At 44.2% G+C, this 21,519-nt stretch overlaps 1 protein-coding gene across 2 annotated transcripts in view; it reads right to left on the reverse strand.

Annotated features, from left to right (window-relative positions):
• The window catches only part of LNX1 (ligand of numb-protein X 1), a 125,618-nt gene extending 104,318 nt beyond the window's left edge, over nucleotides 1–21,300 (reverse strand). The window contains exon 1 of one of the 2 annotated variants that reach the window (XM_079990027.1): nucleotides 21,178–21,300. The gene's annotated coding sequence lies outside the window, so the exon portion shown is untranslated. The remainder of the gene's footprint in view (nucleotides 1–21,177) is intronic. The other variant, XM_079990030.1, reaches the window with a different exon arrangement.
• Nucleotides 21,301–21,519: the final 219 nt, after the last annotated feature.

Here is a 21,519-nt window from a genome sequence, read left to right on the forward strand (position 1 = left end):
AACTGTCTTAGGGACTCCACTCTGGATTTGTTTAGGGTTTACTCCTTTGGCCTTTTATTCTCCTGAAGATGTTCTGCAAGGCAGTAGGTACAAATCTCTCCTTGGGTTTACTCTCAAAAGCTTTCTCACGAATGAGTATAGCCACAAGGCAGTGGAAGTTTAGGACCAGAGTTTTCCCTCTCCTAGATGGGCTACCTTCCCAGGTTAACAAACCCCATCTGCCTCTCATTTCCCTCTAAAGCACTTGCAGTAGCAGCCTTCTTGATCATCAGACCCACCAGAGATACTACAACTCCCCTAACATCCCATATGCCAATCAATAGAAAAATGCCCCATTAAAATCTGACAGTCTATGACGAGTCTGCGATATTGTATCTATGATAAAATGAACAAAGTTGGTAACAGAGAAGGTGGGCAAATAGCTAGTAATTTTTTGAGAAACAGAATGTTACAATGCACTGGAATATTTCAAGCATTAAATGAAATTTTCACCAATTTTCCCCATCGCAAGATGTTAGTGAGGTATAACATTACAATTTCCTTTTAGCCATTGGATGATAATATGTAAAGCTTTGAAGAGCATGCCATGTGTGTGTGTGTGTGTGTGTGTGTGTGTGTATGTGTGTGTGTGTGTGTGTGTAAAAGTTCAAGGATTAATCTCTGCTCCTAGCACATTCATTAGGTGAATTGAAAAGCAAGCATGTTACATAACCAGTCTAGAGACAATTACGTTTTCTCTCTCCAAAGTTCACAGTATTAATAGCCATCTAACTATAGGGAGGTGAATACAACCATGCATGCAACTGTGCTTCGATTCACTGGCTGCCATCCAAAGAGCAGCGCAATTAGTTATGCATGCCTAAGAGCACTATGGGATTATATTTTTCAAACCACAACGCACACCCCATATCACATGGCAGAGCACATTTGAAACCCACAGGACTTTCAAAAGCAGTTTCTAATATGGCCTGGGAGTTTGCTGTTGAAAAAATGATTGAAAGTTTTTTTTAAAAATCCCACAGGCCACACCCAAGGATCCTAGCCAATGGAATACAATGTGTTGGGGTGGGATGGTGGGGAATAAAGATTATTTGCTAGGAATAGATCATAGCAAATTGCAATCGTTCCTGAGCAAATGGAAACTAATGTAGCGCCAGAATGTAGCCTTTGACAAACCAGTTATTTTTCCTGTTATGTGTACAGATTAGTAACTAGTTCAAAAGTACACACAGCATCATTCTCTTTTCTGCTACATCTGTTTGCCACCAGCACTGCCTGTGCTCCTGGGAGGTGCACACCAATCTTGGCCTAAATCAACCCGACCTGGCCACAGTGATCCATGCAATGGTCACCTCCAGGCTTGACTACTGTAATTCACTCTACGTGGGGCTGCCCTTGAAGCTGTCCCAGAAACTCCACCGGGTGCAGAATGCAGCAGCGAGGCTCCTCACGGGGTCTCCGCCATGGGAGCATATTCATCCAGTGCTTTTCCAGCTGCATTGGCTCCCGGTGGAGTACAGGGTCAGATTTAAGGTGCTGCTTTTGACCTTTAAAGCCCTTCATGGCCTAGGACCCTCGTACCTACGGGACCACCTCTCTTGGTATACCCCACGGAGAGCCTCAAGGTCCGTAAATAGCAACACCTTCGTGGTCCCGGGCCCTAAGGAAGTTCGATTAGCTTCACCCAGAGCCAGGGCCTTTTCAACACTGGCTCTGGCCTGGTGGAACGCTCTGTCTCATGAGACCAGGATCTGCAGGATCTGACTTCTTTCTGCAGGGCCTGTAAGACAGAGTTGTTCCGCCTGGCCTTTGGCTTGGAGCCAATTTGATTCCCTCCCCCTCTTTCTTTTTTCTTTCTCCTTTCTCCTCCTGTGATGAGGCTACATTTTAATATTTTAATGTTTCAATATTTTAATGTTGTATTTTAATCTTGTTTTTAAGTTGTATTCATTCAACTTGTTTTTATTATTGCTTGTTAGCCGCCCTGAGCCCGGCCTTGGCTGGGGAGGGCGGGGTATAAATAAAAATTATTATTATTATTATTATTATTATTATTATTATTATTAAATATCAGTGCAGTAGGCTAATATCGCTGTTATGTTGTATGAAGTTGGTAGGAGACTAGGGCTGTGAACACCCTGTGCCATCAAAGCACATTTGAAGCATGTTCTTTTCCTCAAAGAATTCTGGGCAATGTAGTTTGTTAAGGCTTGCTGGAAATTGTAACTCTGTGAAGGCTAAACTTCATCAGGCCAACCAAGGCTGACTCAGTCCCATGGGCCAAGCCTGAACCCAGATTGGAATGGATCTAAATAATCGGTGTCATCCAAGAATGCTTGTGGCTGCATAATGATATGTTGTTGTTGTTGCTGCTGCTGCTCCTTATTCTTCTGACAAGAGACTATTATTGACAGCACCAACAATAATGGGAGGGGAGGAGCAATAGTGCGGTAAATGAATGCTGCTGATTGACAGTACCAGCCACACACTTTCTTCAAAGCAAGTAATGCTTATAACCAGTGTTTTGGTTGTTGTTTTTAAGAAAACAGGTGCCAGTACTCACCATGAAGTTAATACAGTGAGTGCTACACTTTTAACATTTGAAAAATTTCCTCCAGAAAAAAACACTGCTTTAAAGCCCTAAACGGCCTCGGTCCAGTATACCTGAAGGAGCGTCTCCACCCCCATCGTTCTGCCTGGACACTGAGGTCCAGCGCCGAGGGCCTTCTGGCGGTTCCCTCACTGCGAGAAGCCAAGTTACAGGGAACCAGGCAGAGGGCCTTCTTGGTAGTGGCACCCGCCCTGTGGAATGCCCTCCCACCAGATGTCAAAGAGAAAAATAACTACCAAACTTTTAGAAGACATCTGAAGGCAGCCCTGTTTAGGGAAGCTTTTAATGTTTAATAGGTTATTGTATTTTAGTGTTTTGTTGGAAGCCGCCCAGAGTGGCTGGGGAAACCCAGCCAGATGGGTGGGGTATAAATAATAAATTATCATCATCATCATCATCATCATATTATAAAAATGATTCATCTAGTACATATTTAAAGGAACTCACCTCTTGTTTCAACAGCAGCTATTTAAATTATTTGGAGTTTGATTCTTAGTTCTTACAGAACACACTATTTTATACCATAAGCTTTTAGATTAAAAGGAAGGAGACTCTTGAACTGTCATTTAAATACTGTCTCCATCATTTCCCCAAAGCTCCATGGAAGATTGGGAAAATGGATTAGAAAATGCTGACATATTCTTAAAAGCTTGCCTTGAATGTTGATGTCTCTTCCTTGCTAACAGCTAACAGTAAGGCACTGTTTCTAACACACGACGTTTTATGCACATACAAATTAAGCAAGCTGTGTGGAGAAGAGACTATAAAGTCCTCTCCTTCCCCTCATCTCCTGAGAAGTTTAGCAAAGGACCATTATCTCTAATTTAGACATCTGAAGAGAGGATGCAAAAGCCAGGAAGGAAGCTTTCAAAATCTGTATAAAAATACTCTTAGAAAAGGCCTTCCAAAGGGAATATTACAACAGGATACAGTTAAGAAAAACAAGAGATGAGAATGAGGAGGAGAATTTCAAACTGTAAACAAAACAAAACAAAAAAAATACATCGGGAAAGTAACCCAAGGAAAACATCTCAAAGCACTGCAAGAATGGTTTGGGGGTAATGTATAATAAACACATGGTTAAAATGTTTCCTGCTTAAAACATACAGTACTTCTAAGCATGTATGTAAACATTTGGGGGAATTAACATGTACTTTTCCAAATGTACAATTATATGATGCCCAGAAAACAGAACTTTGTGGACTCCCACTGTTTGTGTTCATCTTATAGCTCCTTTGAAGCCATGTGATGGGATATAAATCTCAAAAGTACATAAATGCATGCATGCATCCATCTGTAAATCTAGGCCATACATACTCGCCTTAGGCCACCAAAGTATCAAGACAGAATTCTTTTGACATTATAAGAAGATACTCTGCTCTCTCCTCACATTATTTCCTGAAGTACTAAAAGGCCTGATAGGCAAACTCCACCCGGGATCCTTTCTTGGAGAGACTTGAAAGCATGAAATACTCAACGTTTATATGGTGCGTTTCATATGTTCAAAGCTCTCTGTGTACATTATCTCAGTATTAATCATCACAAAACCTTGTAAAGTAGGCTAGTATTATCTCCATATTTCTCAAACTCCATTGAAATGAATGGCAGCTGTGCAAGAGACAGTAAATGGAGCTCTTTGGGTTTTTTGTCTTAGGCTTCAAACTCTCTTGATCCAGCCCTTGGATTTGCCAAGACGCGGGTGGCGCTGTGGGTTAAACCACAGAGCCTAGGACTTGCTGATCAGAAGGTTGGAGGTTCAAATCCTCGCGACAGGGTGAGCTCCCGTTGGTCAGTCCCTGCTCCTGCCAACCTAGCAGTTCAAAAGCACGTCAAAGTGCAAGTAGATAAATAGGTACCACTCCAGCGGGAAGGTAAACGGCATTTCCATGTGCTTCTCTGGTTCGCCAGAAGCGGCTTAGTCATGCTGGCCACATGACCTGGAAGCTGTACGCCTGCTCCCTTAGCCAGTAAAGCAAGATGAGCACCGCAACCCCAGAGTCGGTCATGACTGGACCTAATGGTCAGGGGTCCCTTTACCTTTACTTTAAGCGTTACTGGCAGGGGGCACCTATAAATATATGCACTGAGAATGAAAGGAAGTAAAAACATGCAATTTTTATTGCTTCAGGTTCACCATAATGTATGTGGAAGTGTGTGCCAATTTCCATTCTTAAGTTTCTTTCACATATGTGTGCAAAGCCTTCTCCCTGGTTCCAATGTAACTGAGAAAGATGGCAAGGAATACGATCTGGGGACTGGGGCATTTTTCGTTTGGAGGAGGGGGGAAGTGAGTAAGAAGGGACAAGATATAGAGGTTTATCCAATTATGCACGTTTTTTCGGGGGAAAGGTAGTTTGAGAGAACTTTTTCCTCCTTTCTCATAACGCTAGAATCAGGGATCATCACCCTATGAGGCTGAACAGTGGGAGAGCCCAGACAGACAAAAGAAAGGACTTTTTCACACAGCACATAGGCATCTAGTTGGTCACTGAGAAAAAAAGGACGCTGGAATGCATAGGTTTTGGTCTAATCCAAAGGGGCTTTTCCTTATACAGTGGAACCTCGGTTGTCGAACGTAAACTGTTCCAGAAGAACGTTCGACTTCTGGAACTTTCGACAACCGAGGCGCAAAGGGTTGTCGGGAATTTTACTGGTGAAAATTGAGAAATGCGCCTCGGAAGTCGTTCGACTTCCGAGGCACGTTCGAAAACGGAAGCAATTTCTTCCAGGTTTTCAGCGTTTGGGTTCCAAAACATTTGGCTTCCGAGATGCACGAAAACTGAGCTTCCACTGTATTCGCAAATGAGAGAAAACATGATAGTCATCAGTGTGTGGTCGGTATTTTTAGAAATCAAAAAATAAATAAGTAAAAAACCCAAACACTACGCCCTTGAGGAAACTAACCATAGCTAGCAAGAGCTGCCTCAAGGAGATACACTCACCACACTATAGGCATGGTCACCACCACAACTGTGTGAACAGCTGCCATGATGTGGATGTGGACTATGGGAGGTAGGATCATGATCAAAGTTATATATAAACAATTTTAGATCAACTACCAGAAGAAAACCAGGGTGGAGGTGGAGGGGAGGGAGTTTACAGAATAATATCCTTTATTTATAGTATTCCTACCACTGAAAACTTAGGAAAGAGATTGGAAGTGGCTTTTCTGATCTTGGCAACAGAATTCAATTATTGGATAGTATAACAGGATGCCCTAATTGGGAATGGGTTTTCTGGACTGGGATATGTAGGAATAAAGAGGATAGCCTACATTTCAAGAACCACAGGCCGCAATTGTCCTGGAGGACAGCATCATTCCAGTGCTCTGCCTGATCACATGTCACATGTGAGACTGAAACATCATATGTCCCTTCTATGGCTTAAATTTCGGAGTGCACCCTTGTGGCTGGCACTCACAAGGATCCTCAGATGTACATTTGGATGCAGTTATCATGGGAAAATCCCATGTATGGCTTTACTTGAGAATGGGTCTCAATTTCTCAGAGCTCAGACAAAATACATCAGCGGTAAAGCAGTGAGACTAATGAGATATTCTCTGTTTGCCATATGAGTCCTAAACCAAAATGAAATAATACTTCAGACAAGCAATAACAGCAAAAAACAGCTTATTTTTTCCTTCTTGCTAGTGCATGATATAGTGCCAATGAAATGCAACCTAGAACTTGCAAGTAAAAATGTGAGGCACGAAACAGATGGACGACAATACTGTATCAACAAGAAGCTGTGTCCTGTTCGAATCTGCTATTACTTCTTACATTATCTGCTAGAATAAAGCATGAAAAAAGAGTCTGTTCAGGTCTTGACACGCTTGGCAAAAGTTTTTGTTTTCCTACCACAAAATATAGGCCTCAAAGGATTAATTGATTAGAATTGAATTAATCATTTTCGTATTAATCAGCTAAAAAGATGCCCTAACTGGTGGGTCAAAAATTATTGTTATTAGTGCAGTTATAAACACTACCGATGGCAACCATCACTTCCACTAATAGTAAACTTAGCTGGTGATTAATGACAGAATTATAGCCAAAATGGGGGCACTGAGGAATGAGAGGGCGGTGTCAGCATGTGTGGTAGAACCCCAAAGTTTGCAGTAGCAGAAAATAAAAAGCTTAACGGAGGGAACCTACAGCCCAGTGAGGACTGAGCATGCTCAACAGAATATTAAGTGTGGGTGTTTGGGTTTTTTTTTTTTTTTTTTTTTTTAGAAATATAAAACTTTGGGGGGGCAGGGAGTTTGATATTGACTATATGCTGTATTCAAAATTATTGTAACCTCTTATTTTAAGCAGTATATTTACCAACACTCCCACTGCCTCCTGTCATTGCCTCCTTATAGGAAGTACATACCACATTTTTTGCTCTATAACACGCACCCGACCATAACACGCACATCGTTTTTAGAGGAGGAAAACAAGGAAAAAAATATTCTAAACGAAACAGCGGACGTATGATTTTTGTGGTTCATGCTGTGGCCACAGACATGTGATCTGACGGTGAGTTTGGGGTAGCCCAATGCAAAAATCCCGAGGATCCATGTGGATCGATGCTTTGTAACCACGTTTTTGCACCACTGCGGCCCCACACAACAGTGGGTGCGTGATTTTTTTTTGTGCAAGCTGTAGCCATGGACATGCTATGTCATCTGATGGTGAATTTGGGGTGACCCAGTGCAAAAATCCTGAGGATCCATGTGGATCCATGCTTTGTAACCATGTTTTAAGTGGGGAGGGAAGGAAAAGCACTCAAGGGACAAGGAACACGTGTGGGGTGGGTGGAGAAGGATGCTGTTAATAATGCAGAAGAGGGGTATAAGAGGAGAAGGCTCCTCTCCTCTCCCGCTTTGCTCCTTTAAAGCAAGCAGGCTCTCTGTCCTTCTCTCCTCCCCATTCAGCAGCTCTTCTCCTGCTTTGCTGTTTCAAAGCAAGCCATGGAGGAGGGAAGGAAGGGGACCCATGGATCCTCTGCTCACGACTGCAGCAGATCCCTCCGCCATCCGTAGGCATTCACTCCTTAACACGCACAGACATTTCCCCTTACTTTCTAGGAGGAAAAAAGTGAGTGTTATAGTGCAAAAAATACGGTATTTTTAATCAGCATTTAAATTAAGGTAGAAACTCAGGCACAGCACCTGCTTATAATTCCAGGGCTAAACATTTATTTCAGGTGGTAAACCAAACCTTTTTCCCTTTTCCTTTTCTGATATCTGCGACCTTGCAGGAGAAGAGAGTACAGTGGTACCTCGGGTTACAGACGCTTCAGGTTACAGACACTTCAGGTTGCAGACACTTCAGGTTACAGACTCTGGTAACCCAGAAATAGTACCTCAGGTTAAGAACTTTGCTTCAGGATGAGAACAGAAATCGCGCGGCGGCGGCGCAGCAGCGGGAGGCCCCATTAGCTGGTACCTCAGGTTAAGAACAGTTTCAGGTTAAGAACAGACCTCCAGAACGAATTACGTTCTTAACCCGAGGTACCACTGTATTTGTTAAGCATGTCCAGAGAAATCACAGTCACTTGCAACACAGCTCTGGCACTTCTTATCTTACAATTTAATCCGTCAAAGCTGGCTGTTTCATTAGGTAATGAACTCACTCTGACTTATACCAATGAAGTATGTTTGGGAAAAAATAGGGCTTTTTTCCAGCTGGAATTCACCAGAACTCAGTTCCAGAACCTCTCAGGTGGGCTCCATTGCCATTCTAAGAGAATGAAGTGAGTTCCGGCACCTCTTTTTCTAGAAAAATAGCACTGGGTAAAACCATTGTGAAGCTTGTTTGAAGAACATTTGTTCAGGCTTGTAAATGGTCACTGACCTGGTGAGTAAGAACTGTCTCCAGGCAAAGAAGTTTTTGTAAGGTAGTTACTTTTTCCTTTAAACAGTAAAGAACTAACACAGGTATTTGAGGGCAGGTAGGCTATCTCATATGCGTGAACTAATAGCTTTTGTGGCTTTACTTGCATGGTTGATATAACCATTTAAGGAAATCCTATTTCCTCCGCTTGCATTTTGGTCCCCACTTCCTTCAAATACATCCAAGGTTGTCACTGACGTTGCATTTTAAATCTGAGTTGCAAAGACCCTAAACTGAAAGTTTCCTCAAAGAATAGTCATTGCCTCCAGGAACATTTCTGCAAAGACCATTCTGGCAGCAGATTTATCTATTGGGACAAGACTGGTTACTCATAGCAAAGCATCATTTGTCATGTTTATGAAGACAGGCAATGGAAAAGACAACTGCAATTGCAAAGGTTGCAAGAGGTTGCCTTGGTCTTTAAGAGATAAAAATGAATGAAAGAGGCCATTGATTCTTCATATTTGTTCAATCCTAGGGGTGACCAATGAAGGGCCAAAACCATCTATCTTCTGCAGCAGAAACAAAATGGACATCCCTAAGGGGGCATGTAAAAAGACAAACAGGAGACTTCCTTTTAAAAATAGTGACTCATGGAGAGATTATTATCTTGCAGACCAGTAGAACACATACACTCATGTTGTCTTAAGACAATACCATTTTCTCCAGCTTGTTACGGTTTCGTAAATCAGTTCTGTACAATCAGTTTTTCAGCCCAGGCAAGGGAAGCCATTAGCCTAACTTTAGCACCAGGTGACCAGTTCGAATAGAGCTAGATGCGAATTTTGACTTATAATAACCTTCTTTCATGAGTTACTCATGCAGGGGGGGCAAAGCATGTTGAAAGGGGATGCAGAATTATACCTCTAGCCCCCACCCCAGCATCACACAACTCCTTCCTGAGATTATTCGTGTGCTGGGGGCTCAAGTCCATGAAGATTTTTACCACAGTGCATGCTAGTCTTTAAAGCGCTGACAGACTCTTTGTTGCTTCGGTTCAACGTGATGGCGGCAAATCATATGTAGATCTGGCATTTTGCAGAGCTTCACAGGTAAAAGAGATGGGACCCTTCCCTCAAAGAACTTGTTCCTAAATTGGTCAGTGAGGAAAACAACAGAGGGATGGGAATTAAGATGTGGTAGTTGAGGACCAGTTTGAAAGAAAACCACAGGATCTTCAAGCACACTGGGGGTTGATGACGTTCCTGAGCACATGGGCACAGTTGCACACTGGAGAAACTGTTGTGGTTACCACACACACACACACAACTCAATCCATTCTATTGGCCAGAGTAGAGGGCTTCTTTCAAGCCTAATTTCAGTGGGGAAGAGTAGGGAAGGGGGGGGGGTCCAGTAGGTGCCAGGGAAGATTCATGAGAACACCATGTTGCTGACTCCTTGCAGCTGATAATTTAGTACATTATCAGCGTAAGGATTTGATAACCACAAAGATAAGTGGCCCAATCATATGCATTTACAGCACAATCCAAGTATGTTTGCTTGGAAATAAGCCAAGACATGTTCCCAAATTAGTACGCATAGGATTGCAACCTCAGTCAGTGGCTTTGTCTCAATGCAATTTTTTCTAGCTCTCACAGGGATATAAATCACAACATTTTAAGGAAAGTGAGGCCCCCAAGTTGGAACCACTCAATGTATCTATGACGTCACTGATGGGTTCCTTTCTAGTAAGAGACTCAGAACTTTAGAAGAAGATAATCCGTGGATCTTGAAGAAGAGCTATTAGTCATGACTGCTTAAATGGGACCAGCATGTTTAGAGCTAACAGACTTTTCATGCCAGAGGCTGGGGAAGCACAACAGTGGGTGACTCTCAGCAGCGTTCTCTGCTTGTGAGCTTCTAGGGTCATCTGGCTGGTGATTGTTGGAAACAGAGTGTCATACTAGATCATTCACAGTCTGATCCAGGGAAACAATATATATATTTTAACCCCCTCCCCAAAGGTATGCCCATGACTGCCATTAAACTATTGGAATGTAGTGAAAGCCCTGTATGACAATGATATTTTTTTTAAAAGTATTGGTGACTGAATCCCCTCCCCCAAACACTTTTAGCAGTTCTAAGTTTTTTCTTGTTTCATTATGTGGGAACATCCCAACAATAATATTTCAAGCTCACCGTCTCACCCTGCTGAGTCTGCAGGCCCTTCTGTTAAACCATCTTGCTCCCACGTATAATGCTGATGTGGAAATGTATTACATTACTTGGTAATTCTTTAGTTGTTTGTATGGGAGAGGGAATTTTTTTCTTTCATGGGGAAGACTGAAGGTTTAAGGCCTCTTTACCAAATTCAAGCAAGTCTGACTATTCAAAGATCTTCCTGAGATTAAAAAGTACCTAACATGTGCGCGCTCTCTCTCTGGGTCAGTATGGCTGCAAGAATGTGAGGCAAAGAAAAAAACTCAAACACACAGACTCTCTTGTTCATGGGTAGGCAAACTAAGGCCCGGGGGCCAGATCCGGCCCAATCGCCTTCTCAGTCCGGCCACCGGACATTCCAGGAATCAGCGTGTTTTTACATGAGTAGAATGTATCATTTTATTTAAAATGCATATCTGGGTTATTTGTGGGGCATAGGAATTCATTCATCCCCCCCAAAACAATAATCTGGGCCCCCACAAAGTCTGAGGGACAGTGGACCGGCCCCCTGCTGAAAAAGTTTGCTGCCCCCTGCTCTTGTTTAACACTTAACATGCACTAGTCTACATCTAGAGAATGCTAGTAATGCTTGTAACTCCACTTAAATGAGTGGGAAATAAGTTGTGGTTAGTTCATCCTAATGATTTCATTTGGGACTTGAGAGCAACTAAATTTCTCTCGCTTCTGGGCTCTGAGTTTGTTTTTAAAAAGGTGTTTAGGAGTACATCAAGGAGGAGTTTGTTCAGAGAAAACAGACAAAAATATTTTAAACCCACCTATTGAATATAGCAATATTAACAGAGCCAGATTTTCAATTTATAAACTATGCTATTTTTTCAGTTTCATATACAACTTTTTTCTTGAATGAGCCACCGTGGATTCAATGTTTTAGAAACTAAAGTCTCATCTCAGGTTTGTCTGATCATTGTTTGCGAAAAAGATGACGTCACAAGCACAAGCTTCAAACAAACAACTTAATATATTCAAGTAAGAAATGGTGCTGACCAGTATAAGTCAATATAAGTGACAACTAAACATCAGGAAGAACTTTCTGACAGGAAGAGCTGTTTGTTAGTGGAATGGACTTCCTCAGAAGGCGGTGGACTCTCATTTATTGGAGGTTTTTAAGCAGAGGTGGGAAGGTCATCTGTCATGGATGTTTTAGCTGGCATTTCTGCATTGCAAGGGGTTCGACTAGGTGGCCCCAGCTCTACAATTCTGATTCTATGACTAACTGGAGCATCCTAAACCAGGAATCAATACTGTCACATGTTTTATTACACAACCAAGACATTGTTTGAGTACCAATGTACCGGTACATGCCACTGTCACTCCCAGGAGCATCTACAGTGTTTTGCCCACAAAATTGTGCTTCCTTGTGCTTATGTAACAGTCAAGTGCTGGACCTCCCAAGGCATCAGAGGTCACTTATGAACTATGTAAACATGCAGAAAAGGCCAACCATTTGGCTGGGTATTTTTTATATATTCTTGGCAGCAAGTACAGAAGCATAGCAGCTACATCGCAAAATAATAAAACCTGTGCATTATAATGGATGTGGGGAGAAGCTACTGTTCAAATCTCCACTCAGCCATGAACCTGAATAGATAATGTTAAGCAACTCACTTCTGTTAGTTAATCTACTACAGTGGTACCTTATGTTAAGTACTTAATTCGTTCCGGAGGTCCGTACTTAACCTGAAACTGTTCTTAACCTGAAGCACCACTTTAGCTAATGGGGCCTCCGGCTGCTGCCGCGCTGCCGGAGCACGATTTCTGTTCTCATCCTGAAGCAAAGTTCTTAACCTGAAGCACTATTTCTGGGTTAGTGGTGTCTGTAACCTGAAGCGTATGTAACCTGAGGTACCACTGTAATATTGTGAGGCTACAGAGACGGAGATAAAAATAAACAACTAAAAGTCACAAAGTATGACAGAGACTGAGAACATGCACATCTGAGGATGAGTTAATGTACTCTGTAGTTGGCAAGAAGGTTTTGTTGCTCACACTATCAAGCCAGCCTTAGTTGGAATCTTTTACAGGGTTCAGGGAATAACACATGACCTTCTCAGACTTATTGGTGCAAGGAGACTTCATGGGTAATGTGGTTGCCCTCACCTGAGTTTCTTCATTTGACCACCATAGGGTGGTCTGAATCCCTACCTGGCATCTCTGTTTTGGGCTCAAGTCAAGGAATTTGGAGCATTGGCAGAGGAAACAAAAAGTTATTTGCAATATATATCAGTGTTTATTGATATCTACTAAGATAGGGATAGCCAATATGGCATCTTTCAGATGTTGTGGACTGCATCTTGGGAAGAGGGGCTGGGAAAGACATCTTGGAAAGTTTCCATAAGTCAAATAGGCAGACCTACATGGACCTATTGTTCAACCTTCATATGCTTTCATGTGATGGAAGATGCCCTGAACCATCTTTGATTTGATTTGCCTTTGGGAAGAGGTACTGGCAAGCTGAAGGAGCTCCACACTGCATGAATGACCTAGCTTGCAGATTGGGAAAGTTTCAACTGCTGTGCATTGTATTATGGAATGGCTGTTGTAGCTCAGTGGTAGAGCTCATGTGTTGCATACAGGATGCCCCAGATTCAATCCCTGGCATCTCCAGGTACAACTGGGAAAAACTCCAGTCCGAAACAAAGAAAGCTATTGCTGGTCAATATAGACCATACTGAACTAGGTGGCCAGACTAGGCAGCTTCCCATCTTCCTGCACTTGGGGCAGGGTGGTGTGAGACAACAGAATCAAACCCTTGGTGAAAGAATGGGATTTTCATGTCTCATCTGCTTCATAGAGCACTTGCTCCCAATACCTTTCTGAGCACAATTCAAAGTTTTGGTGCTGAGCTGACAGCCCTAAATGGCCTCAGCCCAGTATACCTGAAGGAGCGTCTCTACCCCCATCGTTCAGCCCAGACGCTGAGGTCCAGCTCCACGGGCCTTCTGGCGGTTCCCTCACTGCGAGAACTGAGGTTACAGGGAACCAGGCACAGGGTCTTCTTGGTAGTGGCACCCACCCTGTGGAACGCCCTCCCATCTGACTTTCAGAAGACATCTGAAGGCAACCCTGTTTAGGGAAGTTTTTAATGTTTGATTGTTTTGTTGCATTATTATTATTATTATTATTATTATTATTATTATTATTATTCCGTTGGGAGCCACCCAGAGTGGCTGGGGAAATCCAACCAGATGGGTGGGGTATAAATAAATTGTTGTTGCTGTTGTTGTTGCTGCTGCTGCTGCTGTTGCTGTTTTTCCTTTGCCAAGAACCCACCACTTTGATCCTAAAAGACATTTACTAATGGGAGAAGCCATACAGTTTTCTTAGCGGCTACTTGTGATCAACTTGCAATCTTGTAATTAGGATGGAGCCTATCCGGTCACAAAGTTGCTTAAAATATGTTTTTGTTTTTTAGAATCAAAACAGCAGATGGACTTTCCTTCACACTCTGCTGATCAGCCAAAATGGAACCACAGGCCTTGGTAAACTTGTAAGAGAATTTGGAGTCGAGAGCGGCTGGCAGTAAGCAGTTTTGATTCTTCCCATTCATGTTTTATGGGGAGAAAAGGAAAAACAGCTGGCAGTAACTGTTTCTTCTTTTCAAAAGAAGCAGCAAATCGAAAATTTGCAGAATCTTAGTGCGATTTCACAACTGCCCTTCTGAAGCCAGCGTTACTCATTCCCTGATAGTAAAGCGGTACTATCCAGAGTCCAGCTTCTTTTGCCCTGGAGTATAATTCTCACCCTGGGTGGGAAGTTCTAGTAAAAGCCACAGACTCTAAACAAAAAACAAAAAAAAGGCATTATAGTGTCACTGTGGAATATAGCTGCTTTAGTTGCTGAAAACGAGCTGAGTATGGAAGATCATATTTCACTAGAAAAATAGCAGATCACATGGCTGTTTCTACAAGACTGCTTTCTCATGAGCAACTTCTACCAGCTGTGTGTGGATCTGGCACAGTTCAGCCATGTGCCCTATTCATAACTCAAACCAAATACAGTCGTACCTTGGTTCTCGGATGCCTTGGTACTCGTACGTTTTGGGTCCCAAACACCACAAACCCAGAAGTAAGTGTTCCGGTTTGCGAATGTTTTTCGGAAACCAAACATCTGGCACGGCTTCTGCTTGACTGCAGGAAGCTCTTGCAGCCAATCAGAACCCGAGCCTTGGTTTTCGAATGGTTTCGGGACTCGAATGGACTCCCGGAATGTATTAAGTTCGAGAAAGAAGGTACGACTGTATACCCTAACATTGCAAGCTGCTGAAATGGCAGTCTTGCACACATGTACTGAATGTACCTGTAGCACCTTCTCTCTTTTTCTCCTTTAGATTCCAGGTGCACATTTTCTGTGAAACCTCTGGCTTGACCCCAGTCTCAATGATCAGCTATAACCCAAACAACAGACAAGCATAAGTAAGTACATGGGCCTGCTTTAGCTGCTTACATTTATCCACAGGTCGTGTGTCTCTCCCTGCCCTTTTCTCTATTGTCTTTTCTACTTCCAAAATTTAGATCTAAGCTCTGGGGGTGGGTGGGAGGCAGCAGAAGGGTCCGGGTATTTATTTATTTTTACTTATAACAATGCTGTAGAGTTCTGTGCATATTGTTGGCTCTGCAGTCACTGAATACAAAGTATAAATGAATGAATCATTCATTCAGAGATCACTAAGGCATAAAGGTAAAGGTAAAGGTACCCCTGCCCGTACGGGCCAGTCTTGACAGACTCTGGGGTTGTGCGCCCATCTCACTTAAGAGGCCAGGGGCCAGCGCTGTCCGGAGACACTTCCGGGTCACGTGGCCAGCGTGACATCACTGCTCTGGCGAGCCAGAGCCGCACACGGAAACGCCGTTTACCTTCCCGCTGGTAAGCGGTCCCTATTTATCTACTTGCACCCGGAGGTGCTTTCGAACTGCTAGGTTGGCAGGCGCTGGGACCGAGCAGCGGGAGCGCACCCCGCCGCAGGGATTCGAACTGCCGACCTTTCGATCGGCAAGCCCTAGGCGCTGAGGCTTTAACCCACAGCGCCACCTGCGTCCCATACTAATATACCCATAATAATATACTAAGGCATATTACCATCTAATTATTCAATACTTTCAGCTGGGCAATTATGTTGGTTAGAAGTGAAGGAAAGAGACTATGGATTTATCCACACTTACTTTCCTCCACGCCACTCTTTGTGTAGGCAGGCAGAGACCACACACCCCCCCAACTCCAGACACCCAGGTGGAATGGGATTAAAATTGGCCACAACTTTATTAAAAGTTTCAGATGTAGGGAGACCTTGGCTCAGGCATTGGGTGTTTATCTTTCCCAGTCCCCACTTGGGGATCTGGGAGACTTCAGGGATATCCAGAATGTGTGGGGATTGGGCTGGCTCTGGAAAATGTATGTTTAAGCAGAGAGGCGCCCCCTCCCCATTTCGCTGCGTCACAGGCGAGAGCAATGACAACCTCTCAGCGTATGGCCAATGCCTCCCCTCAAAACAACCCCTTTAATGGGAAACCCTGGGATTGCTGCCGCCGCAGGGGGAGCGTGGGTCACCGCTTCGCTCCCCCCCCCTTTAGGGAAGATAGACTAAAGAATTCCGCCCAAGGCCTGAAACCACCAAAGGTGTGGCGTTTTGCTACGGGGAAGCCAATGCAGGGAAATTCCTTCCTGGTCCTTCGACAGCAACCATCAATGACCGTAGCAGCACCCGCATAGCTATAATGAAAAAAGGTTAAACTGCAAAAGGAATGCATGGAATAAGGGAGGGCAGGGTGGGAGAAGCTCTGGAGCCAACTGAAGATTCCCATGTAAGTTACACCCTCTATTGTGTGTGTGTGGGGGGGCAGACCTAGCCCTACCTGGCCAAGTCCCCTGGCAGCGCCTCCTCCAGCTGGGACCGGCCAATTGTTGGAATCTTGGCAGGAACCTCCAGGTATCTGGCCCGGGGGGGAGATGAAGCCAGGCTGCCTAGCTGGGAGTCGCATAGGATTGGGCGGGGCTGCGGCACCCACGCAAAGGGCACCCCCCCCCCATTTAATGTGGGAAGCGGTCATTCCAGGCACAGATCAGCACTTAAAACTCCATGTTTGAGCTCCCTTTTTTGTCTCTAGCTTCCACACACGAAAACCTCCTCTTTAGCATTCAATAGGAGCAAATGTTTTCTGCAAATTGGTTTGCACATGGGGAAACTAGAGCCTAAAAAGGGGGGCACTCAGACATGGAGTTTTAAAGTGTGGACCATGCCTGGAAAGAGTGGGGGGGGGGTACCTAACATTTTGTGCATGTGGTAGAGTTGTTCTAAACGGGGGGAAATCTGGGATAAGATTGCTTATACAATCGGCTTAATGATTGGATATTCCATTTATTTTGACCCATGTGATATCACTTGGGTATCCCAAATAGGCGGGTTAAACAGAGCCATCCTGAGCTCATTTGGAATTATTTCTTGTGGCAGGGAGTTCTGTGATACATTTTTCGCACTGGATATTTTCATACCAGGTTTTTACTTCAAATCAAATATTCTCTGTCATTAGCTTGCCTAGCAAAACGTACATCTGTGAAACACAAACATTTCCTTCTCCACATCCTTACTGGGGGTGGGGGAAATGAAGTTGTCATTACAAGTTGCCAACTGGAAAATAAGTTAGGATCTGCAAGCGCCTTGACAAGCAGCTTCTAATTCAACATAATAATGTCACAAGAGGCATCAGGTAATTGCAGTGTCGATCAGAAGATTGGCAACCATATATGACTGACTCTGCTGAAAGCTGAAGAGAAACTGAAAAAGGCAAGCAATTAGGGGGAGTTTTGGGAGTTAGGCATATTGCCTTAACGCAGCTTTTAGAGTAACTGGGTGGGGAGAATTACACCCGTGACAAACAAAAAACCAAAAAACTTTCAGTCTGACAGGACATGTATTATGGAAATGATGTCTACATTTTTTAAAGAGAGTCACTTAATTTTACGTTAACACCCAATGAGGAAGTTGAAAGGGGAAAAGGAAGACTCAGGACTTTATTTCTCTGTTAACACCCAAACAGGGAGTTACGGTTCTGCGGCTAAACTGGATCTGCCCCATTCCGATCTGTGTGGGATATTGTAGAATTCAATGACCCAACCTTTGCTGGCTTAAGAAAGACAGAAACTGTGTACATTAAAAAAAATGAGCATCCATGGTGCATCCCGGATAGGTGCCATAGGCTGCGTAAACCAATTCAATCTTAATACAGTGGTACCTCAGGTTACATACGCTTCAGGTTACATACGCTTCAGGTTACAGACTCCGCCAACCCAGAAATAGTGCTTCAGGTTAAGAACTTTGCTTCAGGATAAGAACAGAAATCGTGCTCCAACAGCGCGGTGGCAGGAGGAGGCCCCATTAGCTAAAGTGGTGCTTCAGGTTAAGAACAGTTTCAGGTTAAGAACAGACCTCTGGAATGAATTAAATACTTAACCCGAGGTACCACTGTAAATAAATAGATTCAAGAGATGGAGTGAGGGGGGATTCCTAGCTGCTGCTCCAGCACAAGATCATAAATACGAGGTCACATGAATGTTATACATATGTGATTGTGGTGTAAAATGTTGGTAAACATTGCCTTCCTATAGCTGGAAGCACTTATATGATTGACTTCTGGAACCAAGTATTTAGGGGTTCCAAGCAGGCAAATAACAACCCAGCTGGAATCATATGAAAGCACTTTTCCAAGCCACTACATTCACGCAACTAGAGGTGCGGTGGTTCCAGTCCTGCCGTTCCCAGAGGGTGTCACTTGAGGAGTGCTTTTCAGCCCGTGGTGCAGCTGGTGCAGAATTCAGCGGCCATGTTGCTCATGGTTTGAGCATGTTGCACTGATCCTGGTCTGACTGCACTGGCTACTGATTAGTTTCCGGGCCCAATTCAAAGTGCTGGTTCTGACCTATAAAGCCTTAAACGGCCCAGGACTGCAATTCCTCAAGGACCGCCTCTTTCCATACCCGGATCCTGAGATCACCTTCTGAGGCCTTCCTTCGTGTGCCTGCTCTGTGAGAGATCTGGAGGATAGCGGCACAAGAACGGGTGGCTCTGCATCTGTGGAAGCTCTCCCCAGGGAAGTTCGCCTGGCACCATTATTGTACACCTTTAAAGGTAAAGGTAAAGGTACCCCTGCCCGTACGGGCCAGTCTTGACAGACTCTGGGGTTGTGCGCCCATCTCACTTAAGAGGCCAGGGGCCAGCGCTGTCCGGAGACACTTCCGGGTCACGTGGCCAGCGTGACATCGCTGCTCTGGCGAGCCAGAGCCGCACACGGAAACGCCGTTTACCTTCCCGCTGGTAAGCGGTCCCTATTTATCTACTTGCACCCGGAGGTGCTTTCGAACTGCTAGGTTGGCAGGCGCTGGGACCGAGCAGCGGGAGCGCACCCCACCGCAGGGATTCGAACCGCCGACCTTTCGATCGGCAAGCCCTAGGCGCTGAGGCTTTAACCAACAGCGCCACCTGCGTTGTACACCTTTAGGCACCAGGCAAAAACATTCCTTTTTAACCAGGCCTTTGGCTGATCTAATCAACATCCTAAAATGAGCACTCACTGGAAGGACAGATCCTGAAGCTGAGGCTCCAATATTTTGGCCACCTCATGCGAAGAGAAGATTCCCTGGAAAAGACCCTGATGTTGGGAAAGATGGAGGGCACAAGGAGAAGGGGACAACAGAGGATGAGATGGTTGGACAGTGTTCTCAGAGCTACCAGCATGAGTTTGACCAAACTGCGGGAGGCAGTGGAAGACAGGAGTGCCTGGCGTGCTCTGGTCCATGGGGTCATGAAGAGTCGGACACGGCTAAACGACAAAAAAATGTGGCTCTTTGTGTGTGTGTGAGATTGGATTATTATTTGATTTTATATATTGTGATATTTTTTTTGTTAACCGCCCTGAGACCTCCAGGTATAGGGAGGTATATAAATTCAATAAATAAAAATGAAATGAAATGCAAACTGCAAAGGCTGCATACAGAGCTGTGATGTTGCGATGCTAGTTCACACCCTCAGTCTTCCATATAATCCCCAGTGTGGGCTGTGAACTTCTGGAGGTGATATTGCCAGGCACATTAAGAGCTCACCCACACTTCCCTTTGTCCCATACAGTGGTACCTCAGGTTAAGAACTTAATTCGTTCTGGAGGTCTGTTCTTAACCTGAAACTATTCTTAACCTGAGTTACCACTTTAGCCAATGGGGCCTCCAGCTGCCACTGTGCTGCCGCCGCCCAATTTCTGTTCTCATCCTGAGGTAAAGTTCTTAACCTGAGGTACTACTTCTGGGTTAGCAGAGTCTGTAACCTGAAGCATTTGTAACCCGAAGCATTTGCAACCCAAGGTACCACTGTATTTCATTTCATTTTTCCTGTGATTCCTGGACATGGGTCTAAGAGTTTTTTCTTGTGTCCCCCTGGGAAAGCCCACTGTTTGCCACTGCATCAGAACAACAGTAAAACCAATTTGCTCCAGTTCAGCAATAAACAATGGGTTTTCCAGGGTAAAGCTGTGGGACAAAAGAAAAAGCAGACCGATAACTAGAAATCGTTGGACAAATGTGCTTTTAACCATCTTCCCCTAACAATAGTGGCTGGGGAAACTCAGCCAGATGGGCGGGGTATAAATAATAAATTATTGTTATTATTATTAATATAGTTTGCCTGCATGCAAAGTTAACACACTCATTGCAATATGCAAAACTTGGAGCAACATACAAGACGGGCACTGACTCTTCAACAGGCCTTTAGATTGGGAGACAACCTGGATGTTACATGCAAGTGTAACTTTCCCATCAATGACCTTCTAAAAAGAAAAGAAAAGCATCAGTGAGGAGGGAAAGAAGTTTTTGAGGGGTGGGGGGTCCTTAACCCTTTCCCTGCTGACTCCTTTTCTGTTAAAAATTGAGTGAACTCAGCAGCTTTTCCCCACACAAGGAGAAAAAATGTGGGTCCCAAATTGCTTTCTGCCATTGTGATGATAGTGGAAAGAGTTGGGAAGATGGATTATGAGCAGAAAAACAGCAGGTAGGGAAAGAGTCAAGAATCCTCCAACAACTCCAGGTCAGTCTCTCAAGGGCTGTTTTCAGTTTTGTTTTAAATCCCATCAGGATTTAAATATTGGATATTATCTGGTTGCAGAATCCAAGTTAGCCCTGGGTCTCTGAGATAATGAAGATCAAGGAAAGGTGGAAAGTGTAGCTTTGTAAGGGCAGAAACAGTGCTCTCTTGGGGGGGGGGGACTCCCAGTGAAATGAATGGGAGTCCTACCACAAAAGCAAATTACCTGTGTAGAATTCCCAATCCTCTAGCAAAGAGCAAGGGTTAAAGCTCCCTCCACAAACTAATGCCTCAATTGAGATCAGGGTGCCCATGCTGGCAATTTACATAAAAAACAAAAACCAAGCCTGCACTGAAGGGCGCAGATAGATATTGTCTAGTTTGGCCCCAACTCACTGCAATGGAATGCCACAGAAATGATCAAAGCAAGTTGACTGCATAAAGCGTACCTTGTGAAGCTGGTCACATGGACTTGGGTCCTCTACATCTAACAGAGCTGCGTGGGGATGGAAGAGCCACTGGCCGCGGGGAGAAGGGTTGTGGCTTCTCAGAGTACAATTCTCCTGCAAAGAAGAGGGAAGAAACAAGGAAACGAGGAGGATGTGAACTCAGAGGTAGGAAATGGAACTTTGCAAGAGCAACAACTCTAAACAAGGCAAAAGGGGAGACCCGGCAGCGGCAAGTCAAAGGAAATGTTACGTCCCGTGTGCACTCATCCTGTTGTTTTCTCTGGTCAGCACGATTGTGCACTTTTTTGTAGTGGCTCCAAAACCAGTTTGAACAGAGATTAG

Source organism: Podarcis cretensis (genome assembly GCF_951804945.1).
Source record: "Podarcis cretensis genome assembly, chromosome: 9".
In the NCBI taxonomy this organism is placed as follows: Eukaryota; Metazoa; Chordata; class Lepidosauria; order Squamata; family Lacertidae; genus Podarcis; species Podarcis cretensis.